At 54.9% G+C, this 11,704-nt stretch overlaps 1 protein-coding gene across 4 annotated transcripts in view; it reads left to right on the top strand.

The window, feature by feature from the left end:
- Positions 1 to 2,137: 2,137 nt before the first annotated feature.
- CRTAC1 (cartilage acidic protein 1) overlaps positions 2,138 to 11,704 on the top strand; it is a 134,452-nt gene continuing 124,885 nt past the window's right edge. For all 4 annotated transcript variants that reach the window (XM_081105270.1, XM_081105271.1, XM_081105269.1 and 1 more), the window contains exon 1: positions 2,138 to 2,369. The gene's annotated coding sequence lies outside the window, so the exon portion shown is untranslated. The remainder of the gene's footprint in view (positions 2,370 to 11,704) is intronic.

The raw sequence follows: 11,704 nt of genomic DNA, 5'->3' as shown, positions 1-11,704 counted from the left end.
CCCTCAGAAAGAGAGGTGAGAACAAAAACCAGGAAAGGTGTGCTCAGATGCTTGGGACTGAGTGAAGCTGGTTAATTACCAGTCACTTGCTGTCACCCTGAGTTGGAGTTTCTGGGTACGGAACACTCACAGATCAGACAGAACATGACAACCTGCAACTTATTTTCACACAAAGAGGGTGGTGGGGACCAAGATGCAGAGGCAAGTGTGGAGATGGTCTCTCAGGTGCCAGGGCCATCACCACAGGACTCAGGTGCCCTCAGGCAGGGTGGGACATGATGCAGCAGGTACAGGGCCGCCGAACTCTTTATGGAGGGAGCCCTTAGTGCCGAGTCTGTCTGCTGCGAGGTTTAATCTGGGGACCCTGGGTTAAGCTTTAAAGGATCCATAAACCCCTGAGAATTATATGTCAACATGTATGATTGAGCATTTTTTTTCCCCCTGAGAAGCAGACTCATAACATTAATCAGATTCTTGAATGGCTCAAAAGGGTTCTAGGATCCCCCAAAGAAGGGCAATTATAAACTACTGCCTTCGACCCCTAGAGAAACAGGTTTACATCAGGCAGAGAGAGTTCTAAGACAGACTTGGGGTCCCTAATGATCCTGAAATTATACTCCAGGGGTGTGTGTGTGTGTGTGTGTGTGTGTGTGTGTGTGTGTGTAAATGTGTGTGTATTTTTCTAAAGAAAGGATTCAATAGTTTTTGCCAGATTCTCAAAAGGGCCCATAACCTTCAAAGGGTTAAGAACCTGAGCTAGATCCAAGGCCCCCCCAAAACTAGGATTGCCTGTGCTTACTTCTTTCCAGAGGACAATCACAGAGACCTCAAAACAGGGCCAAAGTAGGCCCTGGAGGCTCTGCGGTCAGGGGCTGGCAGGCCCTCCATAAAAATACATTGGAGTCATTTTAATAGCGACGTGTCCTGATGCCAGGGTGATGACGACAAAGCCGTCAATAGATGGGAAACAGTCCTCGCTCCCTCCCTCCTCTAATGACTTACTACCAGGTCTTTCTCTTCCAAAGCCCTGTCCTTGCCCCAACTTACAGAGACCCAAAGACCTTGCTTACAGAAGCTCAACATTCATTCAGTAAACGCTTCCTGGGCGCCTATTATGTGCCAGGCCCTATTCTAGGCGCGAAGTAAAGGAATGAAGTGTTATCGACCTAGGCTCCTTTCCTGCGGGCACCCGGGCATTTTGGGCACTGCTGACCAAGAGCTCTCTTCCCAAGCTTCGTCCCCAGGACCCGGGCCCGAGAAGCAGAGACCATCCTGCCCGTTGCAGCGGCTGGGGGTGAGGAGGGGGCAGCAGTACCTGTGCGCAAAGCGGCGAGGGAGGCTGGAAGAACGCGCGGGACCCGAGCGGGTGGGCCGGGGCTGGCGGGGTGGGGTGGGGGCGCAGCGGGCGGGCGGGGGACTAGGGGAGGAGACGCTGCCGCGGACGCCGCCGCCGCCGCGCCAGATCTCCGAGCCGTGCTCGCCGGCTCCCCGCCCTCCGGGGCCGTCGCGAAGCTCCGCGCTCCATACTGAGCAGTCCCCGGGAGGCGCTCGGACACGTTCCCCGCCGATAAAGATCGGCTCGGCGCTCGCTCTCTCCGCAGCGCGAAATCTCGCCATCTGCGTGGCTCGAGCGGCCGCTCCGGCCCGGCCCGGAGACGCCAGGTCGCTCCCTGGGGGGGAAACGCGACAGCGCCGCTGCTCCCGCCGCCACCCTCGGCCCTGCGCGCGGGGGTGGCCGCGGGGCCCGGGGAGGGGTCGCCGCCCTTCCTTCCCCTCCCCCTCGCCTTCCTTCCCAGCGCTTCCTCCCGAGGGACCCCAGCTTCCCGCGGGCCCGGGGTCCCCAGAGTCCTGCGGGGCGCCCTCGCTCCCCTTGCCCGGCCCCGCTGCCTCCTGAAGGTTACGCGCCGCAGCAGCGGGGAGCAGGGGACCCCCGCCCTCGCCGCCGCCTGCGCCGCCGCCCACCCCAGCGCCTGCCGTGGGGCCCGGCCGGGCCGGCCGTGCTGCCGGCTGCTGCCACCGCAATCCCGACTCCTAAATCAGCGCGGGGCGGCGCGCCCTCCCCCACCCGGCTCCCCGGCTCCCCGGGCCGCGATTGGCCGCGCGGGCGCCCCCCACCCGCGGGCCGCGAGCCCCAGCCGCAGCGCCATTGGCTGCGGGGCTCCGCCAGGCTTTACATAAGCCCGGCGCGCTCGAGTGGAGTTGTATAAAGCGGGCGGGCGACGTCGGGGCGGGAGGCTCGAGGCCAGCCCGGGACCCGCTGGGCGCAGGCAGGCGGCGGCGGCAGAGGCGGCAGCGGACGCCCGCGCTCCGACGCCCCGAGGCGGTGGGGGTGAGAGAGCCGGAGGAGGACTCGCAGCGCTGGCCGCGGCGTGAGTACCCGCTCCGGGCCCCCACCCCGTCAGGCCCCTCAGGCGGAGAAAGTTTCTCCCGCCCGAGGCTCCCCTCCCGATCTGCCGGCGGCGGTGGCGGGGATGCCGCCCGGAACCGGGAAGAGAGAGACCGCCAAGGTGGCAACGGCTTTGCTGCCAACTTGCCGAGAGGCTCCGGACTCGACTGGCGCGCAGAGCCTCCCCCGCGGGCCGGGGGCGAGGCGGGAACTGGGCCGGAGGTGGTGGAGAGGTGGGAGCGAAGGTGTGGGGCTACAGCGTTCCCAACTGGGGGCGCACTGGAGGTCAGCGGTCCGGGGAGGGGGCGTTGGTGCCGGGAGGGGGCGGAGCAGGTGAGGAGGGATGTGCTGGGGGTGCTGGGAATCACCCAGCCAGGCAGGCTCCGCTCTGGGCCGGGGGAGCTCCTGTGCCCGAGCTTCCAGCGTGGGAAAGAACCGGGGGGCGGGCGCTTCTTCCCCGGGGAAGCCCCTCTCCCCGGCACGGCGCTGGCTGGCAGAGAGCTCCCGGAGCCAGCCCTGCTCGCCTCGCCGGGAGCTGCCTTTGCTGGACAGAGGTGTGGTCCCTGGCGTTCAGGCTGTCTCAGGCAAGCCAGGTCCAGGCATTGCCCTGGAGCCGGAGGTCCTCCTTTAGCCCCGCGGGGACACATGGAGGCTTTGAGGGGTAGCAGGCCAGGCTTGGGGGCATGCCCAGCAATGCAGCGCACTTCTCCACAGGACAGTGGTTGGGAGCCCTGGTTCGTCCCAGTTCTGCAGAAACCAACTCAAGAATCCAAAGTCATCCCAGCCTGGATGGGAGGTCTGAGGGTGGCTGGGCAATGTTCCCGGGGCTGCGGGGCGCGCTCGCCCCTTCCTCTGGGCATGACTAATGGGTATTGCTGCTGCTGCTGCTGCTGCTGCTGCTGGTAGGGTGTGCACCTGAGGGGGGGGGGGGGGGCTTCCGTGTGTCTCAGGAGGTGCTTGAGCCCTCCAGACAGGACACATTCTTGAGTCACACTTGAAATGTTTTCTGGGATGGGGTGTAGGACTTCCCAAGTGGAGCCATGTGGAAAGGAAGGGAAGAGGGCAGCTCGGTGGTGCTGGCTCCAATGGGGAGAGAACTCGTGTAGGAAGAGAAGCGCTGTTGGCTTTTTTACCCTGATGACTCGGGGCTGGAGACACCCAAGACTGAATTAGATCAAATTCAGAGTCGCACTGTACCTCACTCTCAGCCACGAGGAAGGGGAGATGGAAGGTGGGAAGGTGGGAATATGGCGGTTGATCCAATATGGCCTTTGAGGAAGCATTTTCTCACCCTCTGACTTGATTAAAAACATCCTTCTGGCAGCAGGTCCTAAAGTTAATTTAAGAGGCAACGAAGAGAGTTGAGGGTCTTGATGCTGACAGTGGAACACGGTTTGAACATTCCGGTTTCCAGTTGGTACTAATGGTCTCCGGAGAAGGTCAAAGGGCGGGCTGCTCAGTTGGAGCTGTAGCGTTCCCCTGTACCCCATCCCTGAATATGGGGGTGGGGGGGGTTTGAACTCCTACAGTAGCTACTTGAGCCTGGAGATCTTTTATGGGGCTATAATCCATATCCCCAAACCCAGCTATCCTGTGCTACAGTCAACATTTTCCTGCTGCATTTCCCAAGACTTTTTTTCCCCACTGGGGATTTGTACAGCAAAATACCTGTTTGTTACTCTTTCTCTCCCTTTCTCCATCTGGGCTGCACCTGGTGTTTTGAACCCGGATGCTTATTATCTGGCACCTTAATGTCTGATGAAGAGGTCCTGTCGCTGCACAGGAGTGCCCGTGTGCATGTGTGGGCCAATGGCCAGTGTAGTTCTGAGTAGTGGAACATAGACCTTCATGGAGAGAGGACACGAACCAGGAAGGTTGTTCTTTTAAAAGAGCTGTGACAGTCTCCTGTTCTCAGTCTTCCTCCCTCCTGCTACTGTGAATGAAGCTGTCCTGCGGGCTCATTGGTCTCCAGTAGGGGGCGCCAAAGGCACCCACCTCAGGGCAAGGGACTCACTTCTTGCCCTTCACTGGCCATAGTAACTTAATGTTCCAAGCAAGCTCAGGCCACAGCCCCCAACGGTCACCTTCAGGATTGAAACTCTTCTACCACATGCTTCCTGGACCTCAGGTGGTCCTGTGATCTCGGGTGCAATGGGGCAGATGCAAATACAACATTCCAAGGAAACAGCTGATCCTCAGCCCCACCCGCCCTCTGAGATCCTTCAGGCGTGCTTGGTGTTGGTGTGTTCTTTGAACTCATTAAGAGCTCACAAAGCCAAGGAACATTAGAGCTAGAAGAGAGAAATCTTGAAGAGCATCTAGTCCAACCTCACTTCATCTCCTACACACACATGCACACTTAATTTACAGATGACAAAACCGAAACCCAATAAGGGCAAGTATCATGTAGCTATTTTGTGTAGAGATAGGACTGGATCCTAGGGATTCCTAGTCCTCTACTCAGAGCTCTTTCCACCCCGTGACCTGCTTCCTCTTTACTATGGAGATGGACATGTGTTCCCTGCACAGTAGGTACTCATAATTCTGATTGATCAGAAATAGGTCAATTATTGAATGTAGTAATTTGGGGAAATTTCCTTTGAACCTGTTATATAGAATGAGGAGGTGAGCAGCAGATAAAGTTCTTATAATGTACATATACAGGCAACAGAAATTCCTAATTATTATTTCCCCTTTCTCCATTATCTTATCTCATTATTCCAAGTGGGTTTTTTAGGCAAAAGAAGTGCACTCCAGTTTCTGTTCCTACATTTAGGAATCAGAAGTGCCCACTGCCTCACAGTGTCTTGAAACCCAGGCCTGCAGCTCTTCCTTTCTTTCGTTAAGGTGTGCTGGGGTGGGGTCTCTGTCTTGCAGTCACATCGCAGCCTGTGGGACCTCCGGTACTCAGATCCCTGGGTGAAGTGGAGAGTTTCCAACCAGTATTTGCCCATTTCCCCAGTCTTGCCGCTCCCAGCTCAAGGTCAGAGTGCTAGGATGTTCTATTTTTGCAAAATCCTTGTGTTAGGACTTCTTGGGTGACTTGGAAGATACTACCATTTCCATTGCCCTTTTTCTGTTCTGTGAATCTGGCTGTCGACATCTGAGCTGGGCCTGGGAAGGAGGTTTGCTGAGTGGCCTGTGGGCTGCCCCCTCCGTTTCCCCTTCCACCCTGCTCCTTTGCACACTGTGTGACGTTCCCCTCGGACGTGGCAGTGACCCCCAGGAGAAACCAGTGCTGCCGCACAGAATGCCAAGGGGTGGATCCTTTTCTGCCCCTAAGGCTTACCCAGGGGATGATTGTTGCCAGGGGAGATGCTTGAGTCTCCTCATCTCCTTCAGGCTCACAGAAAAGTTGGGTCTTTACCTTCAGGAGGAGGAGGGAGGCAGTAGGATAATGTGAACCACCAGGGTGCAACAGTTCCTCCTCTAAAGTGGGGTCTGAGAGGCTGTGCTTGAGATCCGGGCCAGCTCCCAGCTCTAGCTAAAGAGCTGTGCCAGCATTCCCAAAGCTTGGTCTGGTTCTGGACAAGGCCTGAGGAATATCTATAATAATAAAAGTGTAATGTGCTAATTAGACCAGATGTCCTCCCAGACACAGCCGCTGTGGTCGGGGCCAAGGCAAAGGTGGCAGAGGCCCCTGCCCCCCACCCCCCCCCCCCAACCCCACCACCACCACCACAGCGGCGGCAGGCAGGGGCTGGGGCCAAAACCCTTGCGTGAATTTCGTGCATCAGGCCTCTAGCAATTACATAAAAGGCAACTATAGCACAGGATCTCTGTTTTTTGGTTTGAATGGGGGAGAGGATTTAGAGTTTGAGACGTGGCATTAGACACCGAGAAAACAAGAAGTCGCCTCTTTCTTGAGCCCCACTAGAGAATTACCCGTACCCCACTCTCCCCGAGCAGACAGCCCAGTGTAGTGGGGAGGATACAGGCTCAGAATCTGGCTCCCCGGCTTACTGGCTTAGAGACCTAGACAAACTGCTCAACCCCTGCATGTCTGTTTCCTCCTCTGCAAAATGCTGAAGCTGGTGACCCTGGGATGAGGGTAGGATGGTGAAGATCAAGGAAGACAGTCTTCCACACGCCTCTGCCCTTGGTTAAATATGCAGAGGTATCGGCTGGGAGGAGATATTCTTGCAGGACCACTGGAAACCACATTGGGTCTCTTCCCAGCAAATGAGGCCGAGTGTCCAGGTTTGTACATCAGCCTCTGCTCACAGCAACATTTGGGCTGACGGACAAGGCCTTCTTGGCAGGGCTCCTTCCTTGCTGTCTTCCCTCCCCTGCCGTGGGGCTTTCATTTTGGGGTTTTGCCATGCTTGGGGAAAATAAATTTTACAAGTCCCAGGATAATTCTGAATGTGATGGAAGGCCCTGAGCTATTGATTCCTAGGGAAGGATCTTTGTGCTGGGAGAAGCCTTCCTCGGAGCCCAGTGATTTAAGAGTGCTGACAAATCCGTGTTCACCGAGCCTCCTGCAGGCTGCAGATACAGGCTTCCAGGCCAGCTGGGGCTCTGCAAGGGATTTCTGGGGAGCCTGGCTGGTTGTTTTGGGGACGTAAACCTATGAACTCTCTTTAGGAGGAAATATGAAATCAATTGGCTCATTATCACACCAAACGCACCCTGGACCACTTAGGGCATTTAAGAAATAGGAAGCAGCAAAGGGCTGGGAGGTTGTGTTTAGAAAGTGTGTGTAAAGGTGTAAAGGGGTTGCGGAAGAGAAAGGGCAGGAAGATGTTTTCCCACTAAATCACTCAAGATCTTGACCTTACTGAAGTCCTTGGGCAGTGACTTTAGGGGTTGCTTTGCATCCCAGACATTTGGCAATTTCTGGGGACATTTTTGGTTGTCACTACTTGGGTAGGGAGGGCTACTGGCATGTAGTGGGTAGAGGTCAGGGATGAGGCAAAATATCCTACAGTGCACAGGACTGCCCTCCGACAAAGAAATGTCTGGCCTAAAATGCCAATAGTAACAAGGTTGGGAAACCTGGGGCCAGAAGTATTGCAGCACAGAATCAGAGCACGTGAGAGGCAGGAGGGGTCTGAGAAGTATTCTCATCCAACTGCCCCACTTCACAGCTGAGGACCCTGAGATCCAGACAGGTGAAGGCACTAGCCAGGGTCACACAGCAAGCAAGCAGCAAAGCTGGTCTGGAACTCGGATCTGCTGTGTCCTGAGATGGACTTCCCCCAAAATTGTTATGAAGATTAAATGGGAGCTGTGAAAACACTTAGAAATGGATACAGAGACTATTAATATTGCTATTATTAAGAATTGGGGAGTTTGCAAAGTTCTGGCTATGCCACTGACTCATTGCAGACTATTGGGTGCATCGTTCCCGCACCCCCATGCCTCTCTGTGAGTGTGTGTTCTGGGGCGGGGGCGGGGGGAGGGTGGTCTTAGCAAACGATAAGTATATCATAATCACTATCTTTAGAGAAAAGTCCAAAGATTTGCCCTTCAAAAACCCTAGGCGCTTAAAAGATAAAATTTTCCTTGAAAGAAATCATGTTGACTTGGTAAGAAGTACAGCATTTGCTTCTTGGAAAAGTTCCAGGACCCTAGCCTTGTAAGATGGTTCCAGCCCAGGAAATCTGATCAACATCCGGAGGAGAAACTGATAGCTCCACAAATGACTAGCCACTAGATTTGTCCCCACTCCCCCCGGAGGGGAGGTGGCAGCTCCTCTTCCACCCTTTCCTGCTCAACACTCTCAGCAGCGGGGAGTTCTGCAAGGAACGTCAAGGAGGGATGGCAAGGAGTGTTTGTTAATTAGTAAAACCTTATTTACTTAACAGGCATATACTTAAAGATCTCTTCCAAGGGACATCTAGACATATTACTTTAATTAGCCACAGAAGAATCGCGAGTGCAGAGAGTATAAAATGACCCTTGCTGTTGTTTCCAGTTACTCTTATCTTTGTTTGCACCCGACACGTACAGTGACAAGGTTGCAGGGATCACTGTTGAGCTCAGGGTGTCCCACTGACCAGGGGAGGGACTGCAGGGACTTCCTTCCCTGCCAGCAGCCTCCACCCACCTGGAGAGCAGTCCCACGTGGAGGTGTCTTGTTGGCACCCCTGCCCTGACCTCCTTTGGTAGACACATCATGATGTGCAAATCCAGACACAGCTCTCAGGAGGGACCACAGGCTGGGACCCCGAATCCTCCCCGCCCCCACATGGGAAGGGGGGCGCTTGTAGAATTGGTGGGAACAGCCTCTGTGGGTGTTTTCATAGAAGGCCTATCCCTGGTCTTGCCCTCCTTGCACTCAGGAATGGATGTAGGGAGTCACCTGAGACTCACCTTAGAGGTTATACCGCTCCTTTCCCAAATTGGGGGTTGGAGGTCACTCCATAGATCTCATTCCTGTTTCTCCATGAATGTTCTGCATGTCCGGGGCAGGCCCTTTGGCCTCGGGAGGCCAGTCCTTGTAATCAGAGGAGTTGGGCAGGAAGCCCTTTCATCACCAGCAGTCTCGGCTTTGAACTGTAGTCATGCACCTCACGTCTGAGAAGCTATGTATATCCAGGTGGGGAAATGAGAGTCCCCGAGGGGGAGGTGCAGCCATGTAAGCAGTGTGGGGGGAAGCACTGTGTCTCTGTTCTCAGCTGTAACTTCAGTGCCTAGCACGGTGCTCGGCATATGAAGGGGCTCCCTGGGTGCTCAGCGGGTGACAAATGCATAAGTGAGCGCAGGTGGCCATTCTGGGGCAGAGGTGGTTCTTGGTATTAAAGCGGGTCTTCAAGCTAGACTGGGTCAGTGAGGCCAGTTTTCCTTCTGGCTCCTTCTCCCCAGAGCTAGCACTTGGCATCAGGGCTCTATGAACCTCCAAAGGTCCCACTGATCAAGCAGGGCCCATCCCACGAGCTGGTGGCCAGCTCTTAGCCTTGAGCACAGCCAGGCTTCTCGTCCTCTTCACCATGCTCTGGATGCTCATTCCACTCCCCCTCCAGCCCCCGCTCCTTCCCACCAGGCTGCCGCAAGGGGCTGAGTGCAGGTTCCCTGGCTCTAAGCAGATACATAGATGGTCATTTGGATTTCCACTGAAGACAGAAGACGGAGTAGATCACTGCTTCACAAAACGATTCCGGGCGGATGCTTTTAAATAGCAAAGTCCACAATGCATTGTAAATGGTTTCGGAAACAATCTGACCCGTAGACATGCAGGCCTGGAAGAGAACTTTGGAGGTCATCCCCACGCCATGCCCCACCCCCACCCCAGGATGTCCAGATCTCGCTCCCTTTCCAGAAACTCGGCCAGCCTGGTCGTCCTGCACACTGCTGCCCCAGATCTAAAATGCCCTTTCTAAAATGCAAGTCCGATCATGTTTTGGCCCAACTTCAAAACCTCCCCACTGGCATGACTCCAGGCTTGGTACCTTGGCAAAGCAGGCTCCCCAGGCCCCAACGGCTGCCTCCATGCAAGACTGTCTCTGTCTTCTCCTGCATCCCACCTTCTCTCCCACTTCATACCCACTCCCCCATCCCAACACTGCATTACAGCAGCAACAACTGCATTTATGGCATGCACCAGTAACGCACTGTCACAGCCATGCCTTGGATCCGTAGGTCTCCAGCACCGGGGATGCAGCTCCCATTGGAATCTCTGTTCCCCTTCTCCGGGAGCCCTTTCTACATGCCCGTCCCACCCACCTCGCTAGTTCATGCCTCCTTCCTATGGCCTCCGTCTGGCCTTTGTACCTGTTCCTACTCTGAACTTCTCCCCTTGTGTTGTGACTCACTCCTGGTAGACTGCAGGCTCGTTGGTTTCAGAAGCCATGTCTTATTTATCATTTCCAACCTGGCCCACAGGCACCTACAAAATGCTTGAAGAATGAATGTGTATATTACAGTAAACTGAGGGGTTCCTCATTTGAAAAGCAGTATTTTGAAAGTCAAAGAACTCCACTAGGTTCCTAGACAAATTAGAAACAGAAGCAAGCCTATTCTTCAAAGTCTTACAGGCCCTTGCGTTCCATTCAGCATTTGGCAGCTACTCCTGGAAGGGGAGCACCTGGTGGGCCTGGACTCCACCTCCTGAGATGCCTTCATTCATTCAGCCAACATTGATTAGCTGTAGTAATAGTCTGATTGTTGATGCTGCTGCTGCCTACCATGTATGGGCTTTCTGTTTGCCAGGCACTGTGCTCAGCACTTAACACTGTCTCATTTCATTTCCCCTGTTACAGACGAGGAAGGCTGAGCAGTTAATAATACTTATTAAGGACCTGCTATGCCTTGTGCATAAGGCTAGGAGACTGCATTTGTCCTCTCGCTTTCAGAAATGCCATTTCATTAGCCTGCTGGTCTCTGTGGCACCTCCTAGCCTGGGTCTCTTGAGTTTTCATCTGCCTTTTCTGGAGCAGGACCAAGTCTCCTCTCTGTCTGAGTGTAGCTGCAGGCAGCGCCTGGAGCTCTCTCCAGGTAGAGGGGAAGAGAAGGCAGCCTGTATTTCCTTGGTGCTGGGAAGATGCATGGGCCATGGTGCCCCTGGGAGGTGGGAAGGTGCAGAAGGTCTAGCATTTGTCTTCCAGGCTGGCAATGCAGAGGACCAGGATGGGGACAGGATGGAGGAACACCAGTGACTAATGCCAGCAATTGAGACATTAGAATGTACACTCCGCGGGGGCAAGGACTTAATTTTATTCTTGCTGTTTTCCCAGCGTTCAGAACAGTGTCTGGCATAGAGTAGGTACACAAGACTATGGAATGAATGAATGAGTGAGTAAGTGAGTGAATGACTGAATGGCAGCCTCCAGCTGTCTCTCCCACTTGAGCCAAGGCATTTGCTTCCAGTCCCAGCCCCTTGGCCTTGTTCACACCCTTCTGCTACAATGTTCTTTCCTGCACACCACTCTTGCCAGGTCATTCTCCAACCCTTCTGGCTCCTGTCTCTCTTGAGGCCTCCACAGTCCCTCCCAGCCTCCTAAGCCACACTCCTTCCACCAGTTGTCCTGCCCCCATCGCATGCTCCAGCTGCACAGAGCCTCCTTGAACCACAGAATCCTGCTCAGCCACTGTGCACATACTGGCCCCTCAGCCTGGAACACTTTCTCCACCTTATCCCTCTGGCCAGCTCACCACCGCCTCTCTCTTAGGCCTTCCCCTGCTGCCCCAAGCAGAGGTGCTTGCTTCTTCCACTGTCTTCCCATCTCACATGGTTTAAGACAAGGTTAGGGTAGTGAGCGAGACTGTTTAGTATCCAAGAATACCAATCCTAGAGCCAAATGGCTTAGGCACAAACCCTGGCCCCACCATGTACTAGCTGTGTGACCTTGAGCAAGTTACTTAACCTCTCTGTGC

This window comes from Myotis nattereri (genome assembly GCF_964212035.1).
Source record: "Myotis nattereri genome assembly, chromosome: 13".
NCBI classification, from domain to species: domain Eukaryota; kingdom Metazoa; phylum Chordata; class Mammalia; order Chiroptera; family Vespertilionidae; genus Myotis; species Myotis nattereri.
This window is presented reverse-complemented; position numbering and strand designations above follow the sequence as displayed.